This window comes from Salmo trutta, unplaced genomic scaffold (genome assembly GCF_901001165.1).
Source record: "Salmo trutta unplaced genomic scaffold, fSalTru1.1, whole genome shotgun sequence".
Classification (NCBI taxonomy): Eukaryota; Metazoa; Chordata; class Actinopteri; order Salmoniformes; family Salmonidae; genus Salmo; species Salmo trutta.
Window position 1 is genome coordinate 15761 of NW_021822164.1, and position 21054 is coordinate 36814.

Sequence of the window (21054 nt, forward strand, 5' to 3'; positions counted from 1 at the left end):
TACGAGGACCACCTGCACCCCTCCCTCCGCCTTCTCCCTTTTCGGGCAAGCATGTCGCTTATGGCCAACATCCCCACACTCAAAACACCATTGACTACCCGTACTAGCATAAGCCATCTACAGTCTGATGTCATACTTGACTTTAAACGATAACTCCAAAGTCTGCTGCGTTGAGTCCAAAAACATAAACACCTGTCGCCGAAAAGACATAACCTGCTTCAACGCCGGGTGTTTGCAACCCAACGGGACAATCTTAATTGAACTTGCAAACTTCCCAAACCGCAATAACTCGCGCTCCAATAGCTCATTGGGAATAAACGGCGGTACATTTGAAATCGTTACCCTTGTTGACGGAGAAAAAAGCAGCGTAACTTGAATAAACATTCCTTTAAGAAGTACGCCTTGCTCAACCATACGATCAACAAGACGCTCTTCTTTAAGAAAAACCACCACCGCTTTATTCATCCGTGACGCATAAGCAACATTCTCATATCCTACCTTCTCTCCCACGGTGACCAGAAACTCCTCCACCGTGACAGTAGCTTCAGTAACACACCTGAAGCCGTGCCGAAGTGACAGGGACGGCATCCCCATTCGGGTCACCATCCCTGCCAAAGTCAGGGGTAATTTCGACACGAAAAACAATATACTTAATTCTACCACAACAAAAAAAGTAAATATAATAATCTTAATCATGCATAGAAGAAAAAGGATATCACCAAGAAAAGGAAAACCGAAAGAAAACCCAGGATATCTAACTCTACACTTAGCACTCGCTCAAACAATTACCAGCATGCACCAAACACTCCCAGCATGCAGAGAGAGAGAGAGAGAGAGAGAGAGAGATCTGTGCAGAATGAGGGAGACTGTTGTGGCTTGAGTCTGATACTTTATATTATAATGTTGGCCAGACCGACGTTCAGGTGAAGATGAACTGTGATAGCGATAGCTTGCATTGTTGTGTCGTATGTATCAGTGTAGTTTTACCTGCATACAATTCAGGGCCATAGACAGCTCCCACCATGGGGTTCAGCTTCCAGCCTACAGAAAACACACAAGGGAGAAGTAGAATAATGTTATATTAACATCCATTTCACTTAGACAGACGTTAGCTTAGCATCCCATTCACTTAGACTGAAGTTAGTTTAGCATCCTATTCACTTAGACTGACGTTAGCTTAGCATCCAATTCACTTAGACTAAGGTCTGGATTCAAATGAAAATGTAATAACTGTGTTCCAGCGTTCAGCGTTACTTCATTAACCGGAAATGCTGCATATGTCAGCTAAATCGAACATACATTTTAAATTTCACAACGCATGATGATGGGATAGGAGGAGAGGGGAGACATGATGATGGGATTGGAGGAGAGATGTGATGATGGCATAAGAGGAGAGACAAGATGATTGGATAGGAAGAGAGGAGAGACATGCTGATGGGAGGAGGAGAGACATGATGATGGGATAGGAGGAGAGGAGAGACATGATGATGGGATAGGAGGAGAGACGTGATGATGGGATTGGAGGAGAGGAGAGACATGATGATGGGATAGGAGGAGAGACATGATGATGGGATAGGAGGAGAGGAGAGACATGATGATGGGATTGGAGGAGAGGAGAGACATGATGATGGGATAGGAGGAGAGGAGAGACATGATGATGGGATAGGAGAGACATGATGATGGGATTGGAGGAGAGATGTGATGATGGCATAAGAGGAGAGACAAGATGATTGGATAGGAAGAGAGGAGAGACATGCTGATGGGAGAAGAGGAGAGACATGATGATGGGATAGGAGGAGAGGAGAGACATGATGATGGGATAGGAGGAGAGACGTGATGATGGGATTGGAGGAGAGGAGAGACATGATGATGGGATAGGAGGAGAGACATGATGATGGGATAGGAGGAGAGGAGAGACATGATGATGGGATTGGAGGAGAGGAGAGACATGATGATGGGATAGGAGGAGAGGAGAGACATGATGATGGGATAGGAGAGACATGATGATGGGATTGGAGGAGAGATGTGATGATGGCATAAGAGGAGAGACAAGATGATTGGATAGGAAGAGAGGAGAGACATGCTGATGGGAGAAGAGGAGAGACATGATGATGGGATAGGAGGAGAGGAGAGACATGATGATGGGATAGGAGGAGAGACGTGATGATGGGATTGGAGGAGAGGAGAGACATGATGATGGGATAGGAGGAGAGACATGATGATGGGATAGGAGGAGAGGAGAGACATGATGATGGGATTGGAGGAGAGGAGAGACATGATGATGGGATAGGAGGAGAGACATGATGATGGGATTGGAGGAGATGAGAGACATGATGATGAGATGGGAGGAGAGACATGATGATGGGATTGGAGGAGAGGAGAGACATGATGATGGGATAGGAGGAGAGGAGAGACATGCTGATGGGAGAAGAGGAGAGACATGATGATGGGATTGGAGGAGAGGAGAGACATGATGATGGGATTGGAGGAGATGAGAGACATGATGATGGGATAGGAGGAGAGGAGAGACATGATGATGGGATTGGAGGAGAGGAGAGACAGGATGATGGGATAGGAGGAGAGGAGAGACATGATGATGGGATTGGAGGAGATGAGAGACATGATGATGGGATTGGAGGAGAGGAGAGACGTGATGATGGGATAGGAGGAGAGACGTGATTTTTATTTGATTTATTTCACCTTTATTTAACCAGGTAGGCTAGTTGAGAACAAGTTCTCATTTACAACTGCGACCTGGCCAAGATAAAGCAAAGCAGTGCGACACAAACAACAACACAGTGTTACACATGGAATAAACAAACATACTGTCAATAATACAATAGAAAAGGCAATAAAGTGTGTGCAAATGAGGTAGGATAAGGGAGTTAAGGCAATAAATAGGTCATGGCGAAATAATTACAATAGGGCAATAAACACTGGAGTGATAGATGTGCAGAAGATGAGTGTGCAAGTAGAGATACTGCGGTGCAAAGGAGCAAAATAAATAAAATATATAACAGTATGGGGATGAGGTAGTTGGATGGGCTATTTACAGATGGGCTATGTACAAGTGCAGTGATCTGTGAGCTCCTCTGACAGCTGGTGCTTAAAATTAGTGAGGGAGATATGAATCTCCAGCTTCATTGATATTTGCAGTTCGTTCCAGTTATTGGCAGCAGAGAACTGAAAGGAAAGGCGACCAAAGGAGGAATTGGCTTTGGGGGTGACCAGTGAAATATACTTGCTGGAGCGCATGCTACCGGTGGGTGCTGCTATGGTGACCAGTGAGCTGAGATAAGGCTGGGCTTTACCTAGCAAAGACTTATAGATGACCTGGAGCCAGTGGGTTTGGCGATGAATATGAAGCGAGGGCCAGCCAACGAGAGCATACAGGTCACGTGGTGGGTAGTATATGGGGCTTTGGTGACAAAACGGATGGCACTGTGATAGACTGCATCCAATTTGCTGAGTAGAGTGTTGGAGGCTATTTTGTAAATGACATCATCGAAGTCAAGGATCGGTAGGATAGTCAGTTTTACGAGGGAATGTTTGGCAGCATGACTGAAGGATGCTTTGTTGTGAAGTAGGAAGCCAATTCTATATTTAATTTTGGATTGGAGATGCTTAATGTGAGTCTGGAAGGAGAGTTTACAGTCTAACCAGACACCTAGGTATTTGTAGTTGTCCACATATTCTAAGTCAAAACCGTCCAGAGTAGTGATGCTGGACGGGCAGGTAGGTATGGGCAGCGATCGTTTGAAGAGCATGCATTTAGTTTTACTTGCGTTTTATGAGCAGTTGGAGGCCACGGAAGGAGAGTTGTACGGAATTGAAGCTCGTCTGGAGGTTAGTTAATAACACAGTGTCCAAAGAAGGGCCAGAAGTATACAGAATGGTGTCGTCTGCGTAGATGTGGATCAGAGAATCACCAGCAGCAAGAGCGACATCATTGATGTATACAGAGAAAAGAGTCGGCCTGAGAATTGAACCCTGCAGCACCCCCATGGAGACTGAGGTCCGGACAACAGGCCCTCTGATTTGACACACTGAACTCTGTCAGAGAAACAGTTGGCGAAACAGGCGTGGCAGTCATTTGAGAAACCAAGGCTGTTGAGTCTGCCGATAAGAATGTGGTGATTGACATAGTCGAAAGCCTTGGCCAGGTCGATGAATTCAGCTGCACAGTATTGTCTCTTATCGATGGCGGTTATGATATCGTTTAGGACCTTGAGCGTGGCTGAGGTGCACCCATGACCAGCTCTGAAAACAGATTGCATAGCGGAGAATGTTCGGTGGGATTTGAAATGGTCGGTGATCTGTTTGTTAACTTGGCTTTCGAAGACTTTAGAAAGGCAGGGTAGGATAGATATATGTCTGTAGCAGTTTGGGTCTAAAGTGTCTCCCCTTTGAAGAGGGGGATGACCACGGCAGCTTTCCAATCTTTGGGGATGTCAGACGATACGAAAGAGAGGTTGAGCAGGCTAGTAATAGGGATTGCAACAATTTCAGCTGATAATTTTAGAAAGAGAGGGTCCAGATTGTCTAGCCTGGCTGATTTGTAGGGTCCAGATTTTGCAGCTCTTTCAGAACATCAGCTATCTGGATTTGGTTGAAGGAGAAATGGGGGAAGGTCTTATTTTCCATGGACTTTACAGTGTCCCAGAACTTTTTGGAGTTTGTGCTACAGGATGCAAATTTCTATTTGAAAAGGCTAGCCTTTGCTTTCATAACTGCCTGTGTATATTGGTTCCTAACTTCCCCGAAAAGTTGCATATTGCGGGGGCTATTCGATGCTAATGCAGTACGCCACAGAATGTTTTTATGCTGGTCAAGGACAGTCAGGTCTGGAGTGAACCAAGGGCTATATCTGTTCCTGGTTCTACATTTTTTGAATGGGGCATGCTTATTTAAGATGGTGAGGAAAGCACTTTTAAAGAATAACCAGGCATCCTCTACTGACGGAATGAGGTCAATATCCTTCCAGGATATCCGGGCCAGGTCGATTAGAAAGGCCTGCTCGCTGAAGTGTTTTAGGGAGTGTTTGACAGTGATGAGGGGTGGTCGTTTGACCGCAGACCCATTACGGACGAAGGCAATGAGGCAGTGATCGCTGAGATCCTGGTTGAAGACAGCAGAGGTGTACTTGGAGGGAAGGTTGGTTAGGATGATATCTATGAGTGTGCCCGTGTTTACGGATTTGGGGTTGTACCTGGTAGGTTCATTGATAATTTGTGTAAGATTGAGGGCATCACGTTTAGATTGTTGGATGGCCGGGGTGTTAAGCATGTCCCAGTTTAGGTCACTTAACAGCACAAGCTCTGAAGATAGATGGGGGGCAATCAATTCACATATGGTGTCCAGGGCACAGCTGGGGGCAGAAGGTGGTCTATCGCAAGCGGCAACGGTAAGAGACTTGTTTCTGGAAAGGTGGATTTTTAAAAGTAGAAGCTCAAATTGTTTGGGCACAGACCTGGATAGTAAGACAGAACTCTGCAGGCTATCTCTGCAGTAGATTGCAACTCTGCCCCATTTGGCAGTTCTATCTTGTCAGAAAATGTTATAGTTAAGGATGGAAATTTCAGGGTTTTTGGTGGTCTTCCTAAGCCAGGATTCAGACATGGCTTAGGGAGGAGGCTTCTAATGTTAACATGCATGAAACCAAGGCTTTTACAGTTACAGAAGTCAACAAATGAGAGCGCCTGGGGAATGGGAGTGGATCTAGGCATTGCAGGGCCTGGATTCACCTCTACATCACCAGAGGAACAGAGGAGGAGTAGGATTAGGGTACGGCTAAAGGACATAAGAACTGGTCGTCTATTACGTTCGTAACAGAGAGTAAAAGGAGCAGGTTTCTGGGCATAATGTACAGACAAAGGTATGGTAGGATGTGAATACAGTGGAGGTAAACCTATGCATTGAGTGACGATGAGAGAGATATTGTCTCTAGAAACATAATTTAAACCAGGTGAGGTCACCGCATGTGTGGGAGGTGGGGTTAGCTAAGCTAAAGGGTTAGCTAAGGCGTTTTGAGCAGGCCTAGAGGCTCTACAGTGAAATAAGACAATAATCACTAACCAGGACAGTAATGGACAAGGCATATAGACATTAGGGAGAGGCATGCGTAGCCGAGTGATCATAGGGGTCCAGTGAGTAGCTTGGCGGGCTGGAGACACGGCAATTCAGACAGCTAGCGGGCCGGGGCTAGCAAGCTAGCAGAAAGGCCTTAGAGGGACGTCGCGACGGAATAAGTCTGTTGTAGCACCCTCGTGCTGTTACGTTGGCAGACCAGTCCTGATGGATCAGCAGGGCTCCGTGGTAAAAGGGTCCAGGCCAATTGGAAAATTAGGTATAGTGGCCAAAGAATTTGTCCGATGTGCCTCTTCAGCTAACAGTCCAATATGCTCTAGACAGCTCGCGGGTCTCGGCTAGCAGATGGGCATTCAGGGGACGTTGCGACGGAGGAGCCAGTTGAAAAACCCCCTCGGGCAGATTACGTCGGTAGTCCAGTCGTGATGTATCAGCGGGGCTCCGTGTCGGCAGTAAAAGGGTCCAGGCCAATTGGCAAAATAGGTATTGTAGCCCAAGGAGTGGCTGATGGCCCTCTTCAGCTAGCCGGGAGATGGGCCTATCAAAGGCTAGCTCTAGGTTAATTGGTTCTTGCTTCAGGACAGAGACGTTAGCCAGGAGTGGCAACTCGGATAGCAGCTAGCTAGCTGGGATGATCCAGGTGAAAAGATTCAGAGAGGCGCGCAAGATGGCGGTCAGTGCAGACTATTTATTTTGGTAGCTGAAGGAATTATTGGATTTCCTTACCCAGTTATGACCATTGGATTATTTCTACGGTCATAAAACCCTGTATGAATATGGTTTAGTTTATTTACCAAAGTAATTGATTACTTTCTGCAAGTTATTCACCTCTAAAACAAAGTTTGCGACAACACTAGACAGCCTGATAAGTTAGCTAGCTCAAAAACTAGCTTGTTGAACGTACATGGAAACTGCCACGACCAGAACCAAAAGGAAAGAAATGGAGAGATCGTCAGATGGACAATTAACCACAAAAGATAGTAAGATTTTGGGTACTCCTCTTCAGAATGTAACTGTGGGGGGGGAATACTGCAATGGGTGATGAAAATGCGGTGAGCACGGACAACAATGCTCACAACTTGCACCCCTCCAGTCCCCAGCTCAGGCCGTTACCTTACGACCCCGGCACTCCAGTCAAGCCCCAGGGGGAAAAGATGAGTGGCCAGAGGGTATGTCACTTCTTGAGATGCAAAACAATATTGTAATGCTTTTGACAGCAAAGATAGATGAAAGGGCAAATGGCTTGGAGGTCATGGTTAGGGAGAATACGATAAAAATTGAGGCCATTAAAAAATCTGTTGACTTTAGAGAAGTGAAAACCCTCAAAAGTGACATGAAGAAAGTGGAAGTTATCTGCGAGGAAAATGAAAAGAAGGTGGCTGAACTCGAGCAAAAGGTGAATGAGGCGGAGAGATACCAGTGCAGGTGAAACCTGAGGCTCTATGGAATTCCAGAACAGGCGGGTGAGGACATCAAATTCAGAGTTGTTGACATCTGCGGAGCTGTCATTCCCGAATCAAAAGCCAAACTTCAGGAAAATGTCCATCGTTTGGGACGACTTAAGGATCAAGACAAGAGACCGAGGACAAACATTATCCGCTTCACCAACAGATCTACACGGGATCTTCTTTGGAGGCGAGCAAAGAATTGTGAATTCCTCATCAAACAGAAATTGAGGTTCACGGAGGATCTGACCTCAGCAGACAAAGTGACAAGAGAGAAACTGTGGCCGATGGTGGCTGCAGCTCGAAAGGCAGGGAAAACTGCATTTTTTATCGGTGCAAGAGTGATCATTGATGGGAAAGAAATGCGGCCAAATTAGAACATTTGAGTGAGAGCCAGAGTCTAACTCGAACAGAACTGTCAGGCCAAAAACTGATTACCAGGTGAAAAGCAGCCTTTTATTATAAAAATGTACACAAACACTTGAATGAGAAAAGGCTGACCTTAGAACTGGTAAACTAAACACCAACTATAGGTGAATAACTGCTTATTGTAAAGTCTACACAATGTCTCCCCCTTGTGGGAGTAACAATACTTTGGTAATTTTATGACCAATGTTTTTTTAGTTTCTTTGTTGGAGGTTAATAATGGGATGGAAATCCTTTTGAGTTACACATCCTTAGGAAAAGCTTATATTAGCATTACAAGGTTGTTGGTTGAAGTTTATGTCTTTATCTCTTTGTTCAATTAATATCAGGGGTATTCGTAATTTACTCAAGCATAAGGCCATTTTCCTGTATTGCAAACGGTTTAATGCAGACTTTTACTTTTTACAAGAGACTCATGCTTGTTCTTCCGATCTATCTTTTTGGAAAAATCAATGGGGCAATGATATCTGGTTATCATATGGCAACAACCACTCTGCAGGTGTAGCAGTTTTAAGAGGTGCATTTAAAGGGAAGGTCATCAGTAGTAAGACTCACCACTCTGCAGGTGCAGTAGTTTTAAGAGGTGCATTTAAAGGGAAGGTCATCAGTAGTAAGACTCACCACTCTGCAGGTGTAGCAGTTTTAAGAGGTGCATTTAAAGGGAAGGTCATCATTAGTAAGACTCACCACTCTGCAGGTGTAGCAGTTTTAAGAGGTGCATTTAAAGGGAAGGTCATCAGTAGTAAGACTCACCACTCTGCAGGTGTAGCAGTTTTAAGAGGTGCATTTAAAGGGGAGGTCATCATTAGTAAGACTCACCACTCTGCAGGTGTAGCAGTTTTAAGAGGTGCATTTAAAGGGAAGGTCATCAGTAGTAAGACTCACCACTCTGCAGGTGTAGCAGTTTTAAGAGGTGCATTTAAAGGGAAGGTCATCAGTAGTAAGACTCACCACTCTGGACGTTGGTTCATTTTAACAGTAAATTTCAACAGTGAAATGTTTTTATTAGGGAATATTTATGCATCCAACAACAAACCAAACAACAGGATATTATTTCAAGAATTTGAAGAAGAAATTAATAGAGTTATAGGTGTATTTCAGGATATCAAAATGATCTTAGGTGGAGATTTTAATTCTGTATCTAATGTGATGATTGACAGATATCCCCCTCCTAACAGATCCTGCATAGTTAATCCTGAGTTTAATAACCTATGTCTTGGTCTTGGATTAGTCGATATTTGGAGATCTAAATATCCTGATAAAAAGGAATTCACTTGGAGTAACAAGGACATGTCCAGACAGTCTAGAATTGATTTCTGGTTGATTTCTAATTCATTAGATAATTCTGTAGTCAAGGTATCAATTGAACCATAAATTCTTACTGATCATAAAGTTATATTCTTATCTTTAAATATTAATAGATCTGAAGTTTAACCGAATCGGAGTTATTGGAAACTCAATAGCAGACTGTTGGAAGATGATCATTTCAAGATGGATGCCAAAGATATTATACAAGACAATTGGAGGAAAGCCCAACTATTTAAGTCTTATGGGAAATATTGGAAATTAATGAAGTATGAAATAAGACAAACAGCCATGAAGAGAGGTAAAGAAATTGCTGAACTTAAAAGATTAAGGGACGATAAATACTTTCTCTAATCTCTATGGAGGACCTTGATGAAGAAGGAAAGGGTCAGTTATTCTCTTTACAACTAGAAATGGACCAAACGTATGAAGAGAGAGCAAAAGGGGCATTTGTAAGATCAAGGAGATGGTTGGAGGAAGGTGAAAAAAATACAAAATACTTTTACAATTTAGAAAGAAAGAATTCTGAATTTACATCTATTCATAAGCTCAATATAGATGGCAAAGAAAATGAAAACCCCAAAGATATTTCAAAATATGTTTCGGAATTCTATGGTAACCTTTATACCAGTAATGCCTGTCCTACTAGTGACATATCTGCCTTTCTAGACTCTGTCAAAGACTGTGCAAAATTCATAGATGAAGACTTCCAAAAGTCTTGTGATTAAATTATTTCTATTAATGAAATAAAAGAGAACAAATCTCCAGGGAATGATGGCATTATCAGTGAATTCTATAAATATTTTCAGGGGGATATTATTTAATTTATATTTAATGTTTTTAAGGAGGCAATTGATTTAGGGGTCCTGCCTGTTTCTATGACACAGGGCCTAATTTCTGTAATACCCAAACCAAACAAAGATTCTATGATGTTAGAAAATTGGAGACCAATCACATTAATGAACAATGATGGAAAGATACTTGCATCCATCTTTGCAGAAAGACTTAAAAAAGGTCTTGACCAAATCATTGATGATACCCAGTCTGGTTTTATGAAGGGCAGACATATATGTAATAATATTCGACTAGTATTGGACTTGATAGACTACAATGAGCACATTATGGAAGATAGCTTTATTTTATTTGTAGACTTTTACAAGGCATTTGATACAGTTGAACATTATTTTCTTTTTGAGACTCTTCGATTTTTTAGTTTTGGTCAATATTTTCAAAATGTAATTAAGACACTTTACAATAATAGTAACAGCTCTGTTAAATTATCCCATGGAACTTCAGAAAGATTCGACATTAGACATGGAATTAAACAAGGATGTTCAATTTCTCCTTTCAGATTTTTATTGGTCACACAAGTTATGGCACTTCATATAAATAAGGATAGTTTTAGGGGTATTGGCTGACAATTGGCTGACGACACCACCATTTTTTTGAACGATCATAATGAAGTCAAGAAAGCTATTGAGTGTATTAATGCCTTCACACATGTATCAGGTTTATCTCTGAATATTAGGAAATGTGAATTATTTGCGTTGAAAAGATGTGACTTAAACTCAGTATGTTATATCCCTGTAAAAGATGTGATCACATATCTTGGTATTACAGTTAGCAAAGATCAGAAAGAAAGGGCCAACTTAAATTTCTCTCCTATTGTAGAGAAAATTGGAAAGAGATTTAACTCCTGGTTATTAAGAGATCTTTCTTAATAACCATATTAGTGCCCAGATTATTTTATACCTCCCTTGCCTTGGATGTTCCTCTGTCAGTCACTAAAATGGTTGATACGAAATGATTTAACTTCATATGGAGGAATAAACCACATTATTTAAGAAAAGCAGTAATATGTAGCACCCAAGGTGAGGGAGGGTTGAATGCTCTGGATTTTAAAACCTCTAATATAATATTTAAAATTAAATGGATGCAAAACTATTTAAGAAATAAGGATTGCATCTGGAATATCATCCCTAATTTAATATTACAACAAATTGGTGGTCTAGAATTCTTACTCAAATGCAACTTTGATATGGGTAAAATTCCTATTAAGCTTGCAAACTTTCATAAACAAGTACTTCTAACTTGGAACCTCATGTACAAACACAATTTTTCCCCTCGTAGGTATACAATCTGGAATAATAAAGACATAAAATACAAAAACAAGTCTTTGTTTTTCCAGAACTGGTTTGACAACAACATTATTTGGGTTAAACAATTACTGAACAATGATGGACAACTATATGATTATCCAGAATTTATTAGAACACACAATGTTACATTCACTCCTGAGGAGTATCTAATGGTTGTTAGAGCTGTCCCTAAAGGTACTATTCTTCTTTTAGGAGAATATAACAATACTCCAAGTGCAACTGTTGAGGATTTTGTAGCCTCAATACAATTAGAAGGAATTGACATTTTAAACTATAAATGTAATAACATGTATATAAGGAAACTATGTCGATATGTTACTATTCCCTCTGCTAAAACGTACTGGAATACAGTCCTAGGACAAGTGAACAGGAACAAAGTTTCGTTGTTATCTGGTAAATATTGTATATCTAATAAGGTGAAAGAAGTATCATTCAAACTCATTCATAGAATCTACCCTGTAAAGACCTTTTTATACACAGATTTAAAATAGCTATTGATAACAAATGTGTATTTTGTGGTTGTGAACCAGAGACTCTTGACCATTTATTTTGGGACTGCTCTTATGTCAGAAGATTTTGGTGTGAGTTAGAAGATTTTATTTTAAAAGAAACTACTATTAATGTTCATTTGAAAGACTCTGATATTATGTTTTATTTTGAACCAAATGATATGGACCCTGATTTAACTTTCATTGTTAATTTGTTTATCTTTCATGGAAGATTCTTTGTCCATAAAATGCAGAGGGCAGAGAACAAACCCCCTTTCACATTATTTAAGATAGAATTGAAATTTTATTTTGAAATGATCAGTAAATGTAAAAACAAAAAAGCAATATGCACCATAAAAGTATTTAACAAATTGAAAATGAATCTTGATATGTAATACCCCTGTCTGTTAGGTTTTGTACTCTTGTTTGTATATTTCAGTTTTTTTTGTATTTGTTGTGTTCATTAAAAAAAAAATACTAAAGAAAAAAAGTTCAGAGCTTGATGTAGGAATCTGAACATATGGAGAAAAACAAGTCTGATTTGCTCTGGTTTGAGTCGCGCTGTGCAGACTGACAAAAGTTGTCCGGGCTAAAGGTTAGCTGAAGACAGCTGCTGTTGGGGGTAAAGAGTAAAGAAAATAGCAGATCCATACCACATTGGGTGAGGCGGATTGCAGGAGAGTATGTTGAAGTTGAGGTTAAGAAAAATATTTGTTTTAAATTGAGAAGAAAAAAGACATAAAAATATATAAACACGGGACATGACAAGAGGAAGACAAAGACATCTGACTGCTACGCCATCTTGGGAAAATGGTGATGACATAGGAGGAGAGGAGAGAATTGATGATGTGATTGGAGGAGAGACATGATGATGGGATAGGAGGAGAGACATGATGATGAGATTGGAGGAGAGACATGATGATGGGATAGGAAGAGAGGAGAGACATGATGATGGGATTGGAGGAGAGACATGATGATGGGATTGGAGGAGAGGAGAGACATGATGATGGGATAGGATGAGAGACATGATGATGGGATTGGAGGAGAGGAGAGACATGATGATGGGATTGGAGGAGAGACATGATGATGGGATTGGAGGAGAGGAGAGACATGATGATGGGATAGGATGAGAGACATGATGATGGGATTGGAGGAGAGGAGAGACATGATGATGGGATAGGAGGAGAGGAGTGTCACGTCCTGACCCTTGTTAGATGTTATTTTCTATAGTAAAGATGGTCTTGGCGTGATAAGGGGTGTTTTAGGTGGTTTTCTATGTTTTCTATTTCTATGTTTAAGTTCTAGTTTTTCTATTTCTGTGTTGTATTTTTTTGGGATGATCTCCAATTGGAGGCAGCTGCTCGTCATTGCCTCTAATTGGAGATCATATTTAAGTTGGTTTTTTTTCTATTGTGTTTGTGGGTAGTTGTTTTCCGTTTTGTTGTCTGCTGCCTGACGGAACTGTTTGCTGTCATTTTTGTTTCTCTGTAAAAGTGTTTAGTTTTCATTAAAAGAATAATCATGAGCACTCAACATGCTGCGCCTTGGTCCCCTCTATACGACGCACGTTACAAGGAGAGACATAATGATCGGATAGGAGGAGAGGAGAGACATGATGATGGGATAGGAGGAGTGATGTGATGATGTGATTGGAGGAGAGGAGAGACATGATGATTGGATAGGAGTTGAGGAGAGACGTGATGATGAGAGACGAGGAGAGACATGATGATGGGATAGGAGGAGAGACATGATGATCAGATAGGAGTAGAGTCATGATTATTAGATAGGAGGAGAGGAAACCCCCTCTTCCAGGGCTGTGTAGCATGGTGAAGTGGTGGGAGGAGAGGCATAGTGAACTAGGAGAGAAGTTGTGTTGTAGTATGATAGTTTGGTGGTTTGTTGGTGTTGTGGTCCACTGACGGAAGGGGAGTCAGGTCTCATTCTGTCTGCACTGCTCTAACCCTTCTCTGATGGAGGGATGGAGGGAGGAAGAGAGGAGTGTTAACATGTCTGGCCAATTCATTACTGGCCTCTTCTCTCTCCATTTATCTCTCTTTCTCTTCTCCCTCTCTCCATTTATCCATCTCTCTCTTCTCCCCCTCTCTCTTTCCATTTCTCTCTCTCTCTTCTCCCTCTCCATGTCTCTCTCTCTCTCTGGATTTATCTCTCTCTTCCATCAACATGAATGTGTGTCAGAGAGAGAGACAGAGACGAACCCTAAAGCCCTTTCAGAATGAGCCCTTGGCTTTTTATTTGCTCCATCCACTCATCCATTCACTCTCCTCTCCACCAAATTCACTTTCCTCCCCCTTTCCCTCCACCCTCTCCTACCGTCCTCTCAACACTTTCTCCATCTCCTCCCTTTGCTCCTTATGTTCGAACCAATTCCCCTTTCCCTCTTTACACTTATTATGTTAAGAGATGGTCCCTGTACAGACAACGAAATACTACTTCTCTATATAGTGACAAATAAGGGTTCCTTTTAAGGGGCTATATGGAACCTTTTTACGAAGGTTCTATAAAGAACCATGCTCATACGGTTTTCAATATAAGCTTCACTGCGCTGTAAAGATACCTTTTCTAATGGTCTTTAAAGAACCATTAATAAAAAGGATCAATGTAGCATTGAAGAAGGGTTCTGCTACGATTCCAACCCTACTGTTCTTTATGTGGAATGGTTCCTCAATCAAATGTTATTTGTAGATGCTTCTGAAAGAACCATAGAGGTTTTTTTTTTTATTGTGATTATCCATATTGTTTTGTTAAAATTGCAAAAGGTGTTATTATTGTGTTAATTGACTAGTTGAATCAGGTGTACTAGCACTGCCATGGCTGGGGGTCTCTGAGGAAAAAAAATAAGACTTAAATCAACCAATTTAATCAACCATTCTCAGTTAATACAAGGACATGTATGAGTCTCTCGCAAGACAGATAATTGGCTATAATCAAAACACAACAGATTAGATGAACTGGAAGGACACTCTCATTCATGGTTGCACAAAAATAGCTATGCGTAAACCACTCCCTAAAGTATTCTAATGAGCCGCCACCCCTATATTTGAACCATCACTAAAAGAAGAAAGAACCCTTTTGTGAGCTTTAAAGAACCATTGAAGTGTTCAAAGGGTTCTTTGAGCCATTATGGTTCCACATAAAATCATTGCCCTTTCCGAAGAACCCTTATGGAACCCTCTTTTCTTAGGTTGTATCATCTCCTAACTCAGGGGAAAGCCATGGTTAAGGCCATATGGAATAGGCAGTTTCCAAAACCCCTCAATAAATGATTTCAAATGAAGAATGTACTGAGGAATTCAAATAAAACCAAAATAAAATACCCAAAACCAAGCAAATAGAAAATAACCTGAGTAGCAGCAGTCAAGACCCTGGTTATGGTTTATGGTTCAGTCATCATAGGGTTAGAGTCTGGGTCACTGAATACATATTGCACCATCTGTTTTCATCAGTTAGTAGAGCAAATATACTGATCTGTCTGTCTGTCTGTCTGTCTGTCTGTCTGTCTGTCTGTCTGTCTGTCTGTCTGTCTGTCTGTCTGTCTGTCTGGTCCGGTCCGGTCCGGTCCGGTCTGTCTGTCTGTCCGGTCTGTCTGTCCGGTCTGTCTGTCCTGTCGGTCAAAGAGAAGAAGTGGGTAGGAGGGAGCAGAGAGGAGGTGAAAGAAGAGGAGGGAGTAGGGAGGAGGTGAAAGAAGAGGAGGGAGTAGGGAGGAGGTGAAGAAAGAGGAGGGAGTAGGAAGGAGGTGAAGGAAGAGGGAGTAGGGAGGAGGTGAAGGAAGAGGGAGTAGGGAGGAGGTGAAGAAAGAGGAGGGAACGATATGAGAGTAGAGAGATCACTCCAGAGAGGATGAATGACAGAGAGAGAGGAGAGGAGGAGGGAGGAGGAGGGAGGAGGATAAGGGGAGCTCTTACCGTTCGTGTATGGGTTTGCCACCTTTTTGTTTGTCATAACTCTTGCTGTTGCGTTGTTAACCTGTGTTCAGATATAGAGTTTAGACAGTTAGAGAGAACATGCAGACATGTGCACACACACACACACACACACACACACACACACACACACACACACACACACACACACACACACACACACACACTACAGTAAGCTCAGCCAGTGAGGCTAAACTGCATATTGGAGCTTCATTTTTGCCAGGCTTATAATATAGTTATAATATAGTTATAAAATAGTTATATCAAAACAAGACCTAATAATATAATAATACAGAATAATACAGTGCCTTCAGAAATACAGTGCCTTCACACTCATTGGCTTTTACCACATTTTGTTGTGTTACAGCCTGAATTTAAAATGGATTATATTGAAATTCTTTGTCACTGACCTACACACAATATCTCATAATGTCAAAGTAGAATTATGTTTCGACTACCTCATCTCTGTACCCCACAGATACAATTATCTGTAAGGCCCCTTAGTCGAGCAGTGAATTTCAAACACAGATTCAAACACAAGACCAGGGACATTTTCCACTGCCTCGCAAAGAAGGGCACCTATTGGTAGATGGGTAAAATAAAATAAAAAGCAGACATTGAATATCCCTTTGAGCATGGTGAAGTTATTAATTACACTTTGGATGGTGTATCAATAAACCCAGTCACTACAAAGATAAAGGCGTCCTTCCTAACTCAGTTTGCCGGAGGGGAAGGAATCAGCTCTGGGATTTCACCATGAGGCCAATGATGCCTTTACAACAGTTACAGAGTTTAATGGCTGTGATAGGAGAAAACTGAGGATGGATCAACAGCATTGTAGTTACTCCACAATACTAACCTAAATGAATACAAATATTCCAAAACATGCATCCTGTTTGTAATAAGGCACTAAAGTAAAACTGCAAAAAATGTGGCAAAGAAATGTATTTATAGAAAAACAAGACCTAATGTCCAGAATACAACGCGTTGTGTTTGGGGCAAATCCAACAGAACAGTACCACTCTTCATATTTTCAAGCATGGTGGTGGCTGCATCATGTTTGGGTATGCTTGTCATCGGCAAGGACTATCAAGGTTTTTTAGGATAAAAAGAAACGGAATAGAGCTGAGCACAAGCAAAATCCTATAGGAAACCTGGTTCAGTCTGCTTTCTAACAGACACTGGGAGATGAATTCCAGTTTCAGCAGGACAATAACCTCAAGACAACATTGAATATTTCTGAGTGGCCTAGTTACAGTTTTGACTTAAACCAGCTTGAAAATTGATGGCAAGATTTGTAAATAGCTGCCCAACAACCAACTTGACAGAGCTTGGGGAATTTAAAAAATAATAATGTTCAAATATTGTACAATCCAGGTGTTCAAAGCTCTTAGAGACTCACAGCTAAAATCGCTGCCAAAGGGGATTCGAACATGTATTGAGTCTGGGGGTTGAACACTTTGACATTGGAGTATTTTATGTAGATCATTGACAAAAAATGACATTTAAATCAATTTTAATCCCACCTTGTAATGCACCAAAATGTGGAAAAAGTCAAGGAGTGAATATGTTCTGAAGGCACTGTATATCACCAGCATCAGATGAACAGAAAACAAAGTTCAAATCTTCTTGGTGAATGGAACCACCTCGTTCTTGTAAACCTAATGAGCTAGCATCCATTTTCTACAAACATCTCTATCAATCGCTTAGGGCCTCTCACTCTAAACAGAAATGTTCAAGTCATTTTTTTAATCTCTCCCTCTGAGGTTGCTGAGTGAAAAACAGCTCTCTATATCGAGCAGCCTCTGGCAGCGTCGAGTTGAGTTTAGTATGTTTTCCTAACCCACCGTGTTAGCATTTCCCTTGGCCGCTAATTAGAGCTAATGGCTTTCATATCCAATAGACCAGCAGGTCATACCTTGAGGCTACGCTAACGCTACACTAGCCTGTGTCTGATGTGATGTATGGGCCCAGGTAATTTTTATATATTACATACAGTTGAAGTCAGAAGTTTACATACACTTAGGTTGGAGTCATTAAAACTCGATTTTCAACCACTCCACAAATTTCTTGTTAACAAACTATAGTTTTGGCAAGTCAGTTAGGACATCTACTTTGCGCATGACACAAGTCATTTTTCCAACAATTGTTTACAGACAGATTATTTCACTTACAATTCACTGTATCACAATTCCAGTGGGTCAGAAGTTTACATACACTAAGTTGACTGTGCCTTTAAACAGCTTGGAAAATTCCAGAAAATGCTGTCATGGCTTTAGAAGCTTATGATAGGCTAATTGACATCATTTGAGTCAATTGGAGGTGTACCTGTGGATGTATTTCAAGGCCTACCTTCAAACTCAGAGCCTCTTTGCTTGACATCATGGGAAAATCAAAAGAAATCAGCCAAGACCTCAGAAAAAAAATTGTAGACCTCCATAAGTCTGGTTCATCCTTGGGAGCAATTTCCAAACGCCTGAAGGTACCACGTTCATCTGTTCAAACAATAGGATGCAAGTATAAACACCATGGGACCACGCAGCCGTCATACCGCTCAGGAAGGAGACGTGTTCTGTCTCCTAGAGATGAACGTACTTTGGTGTGAAAAGTGCAAATCAATCCCAGAACAACAGCAAAGGACCTTGTGAAGATGCTGGAAGAAACAGGTACAAAAGTATCTATATCCACTGTAAAACGAGTCCTATATCAACATAACCTGAAAGGCCGCTCAGCAAGGAAGAAGCCACTGCTCAAAAACTGCCATAGAAAAGCCAGACTATGGTTTGCAACTGCACATGGGGACAAAGATCATACTTTTTGGAGAAATGTTCTCTGGTCTGATGAAACAAAAATATAACTGTTTGGCCATAATGACCATCGTTAAGTTTGGAGGAAAAAGGGGGAGACCTGCAAGCAGAAAAACACCATCCCAACCGTGAAGCACGGGGGTGGCAGCATCATGTTGTGGGGGTGCTTAGGAGGGACTGGTGACTTCACAAAATAGATGGCATCATGAGGAATGAAAATTATGTGGATATATTGAAGCAACATCTCAAGACATCAGTCAGGAAGTTTGTGGAAGGCTACCTAAAACGTTTGACCCAAGTTAAACAATTTAAAGGCAATGCTACCAAATACTAATTTAATGTATTTAAACTTCTGACCCACTGGGAATGTGATGAAAGAAATAAAAGCTGAAAGAATTAATTCTCTCTACTATTATTCTGATATTTCACATTCTTAAAATAAAGTGGTGGTCCTAACTGACCTAAGACAGGGAATTTTTAGTAGGATTAAATGCCTGTAATTGTTAAAAACTGAGTTTAAATGTATTTGACTAAGGTGTATGTAACCTTCCGACTTCAACTATATATTACCTTAACAATAGGGGTGGCAGGTAGGCTAGTGGTTAAGACTGTTGGGCCAATAACTGAAACGTTTCTGGTTTGAATCCCAGGGCCAGCAAGGTGGGAAAACATTTGCTGTTCTGCCCTTGATCAAATCAGTTGATACAGAACAACTGCTCACCTGGCGCTGATGATGTGGACGTTGATTAAGGCAGCCCCGGGCAACTCTCTGATTCAGAGGGGTTTGGTTAAATGACTCCTGCACCTCTCTGATTCAGAGGGGTTTGGTTAAATGACTCTTGCACCTCTCTGATTCAGAGGGGTTTGGTTAAATGACTCCTGCACCTCTCTGATTCAGAGGGGTTTGGTTAAATGACTCCTGTACCTCTCTGATTCAGAGGGGTTGGGTTAAATAACTCCTGTACCTCTCTGATTCAGAGGGGTTTGGTTAAATGACTCCTGCACCTCTCTGATTCAGAGGGGTTTGGTTAAATGACTCCTGCACCTCTGATTCAGAGGGTTTGGTTAAATGACTCTTGCACCTCTCTGATTCAGAGGGGTTTGGTTAAATGACTCTTGCACCTCTCTGATTCAGAGGGGTTTGGTTAAATGACTCTTGCACCTCTCTGATTCAGAGGGGTTTGGTTAAATGACTCTTGCACCTCTCTGATTCAGAGGGGTTTGGTTAAATTACTCTTGTACCTCTCTGATTCAGAGGGGTTTGGTTAAATGACTCCTGTACCTCTCTGATTCAGAGGGGTTGGGTTAAATGACTCCTGCACCTCTCTGATTCAGAGGGGTTGGTTAAATGACTCCTGCACCTCTCTGATTCAGAGGGGTTTGGTTAAATGACTCCTGCACCTCTCTGATTCAGAGGGGTTGGTTAAATGCGGAAGACACTTTTCGGTTGTGTAACTGACTAGGTTTCCCTTTAACGGGGGCGGAGGAACGACAGACATGGCGAAAACACCCTGAGAGAGATGGAAAATACATCTATATGTTTTCGCCCTGGAATGTCTGATACAAGCGGGGGTGTTTTGGATAAACAAGTGGGATTTAAAGCAACGTTGGCAGCACTTTAATACCCAGCGATTGAGTTAATTTAAACATGTATTTGCGGGCAGGACACAGAAGTGATTCAGAGACGGAAAGAGCGAGTGTATATATGTATTTAGAAAAGCACGAGTGAGGACTTCAAACTGGCACATACATCAAGCTGAAGTCTGTCGGGATCAAACCTTGACCTGAGTGTTCTGTTCTGCTCCTTAAGAATCAAACACACTCTGATCTGAACTGATACACATGCCCCTAAACACACACACACACACACACACACACACACACACACACACACACACACACACACACACACACACACACACACACACACACACACACACACACACACACACACACACACACACACACACACACACACACACACACACACACACACATGCAGAGGAGATATATAAACACATGCACTCGCACACACACACTCACACACACTTACGGCTCAGAGTTCAGCATTCAGCATGCAGCGATCAAGGTGCACCAGGCAGAGGGAGAGAGGGATGGTGGAGGAGGAGAAGAGAGGGGGATGGCAGGCAGGCATCGCCAGGCAGAGGGAAAGAGAGAACGGGGTAGGGAGGAAGGGATGAGTAGAGAAGAGGGAAAGAAGGCACCTCTATTTTGCGTCCCTCTACGATTGTACCATTTAGTTTCTCACGTGCACGGTCCGCATCTGCACTCGTTTCAAATGTTACAAACCCAAAACCCTGGGATCACCAGGAACAGAGAGAAACAGGGGAGAGAGGAGAGAGGGGAAAAAAGGGGACGAATAAGAGAGAGAGAGA

General features: G+C 41.8%; 1 long non-coding RNA gene across 1 annotated transcript; it reads right to left on the reverse strand.

Moving 5' to 3' along the window:
• Positions 1–985: 985 nt before the first annotated feature.
• On the reverse strand, positions 986–20976 carry LOC115180755 (uncharacterized). The gene is made up of 3 exons (XR_003873158.1): positions 20884–20976; positions 15834–15894; positions 986–1041 (listed from the first exon to the last, which is right to left on the reverse strand). It is a non-coding gene; the product is annotated as an uncharacterized LOC115180755 (long non-coding RNA).
• Between the last annotated feature and the right edge of the window lie 78 nt (positions 20977–21054).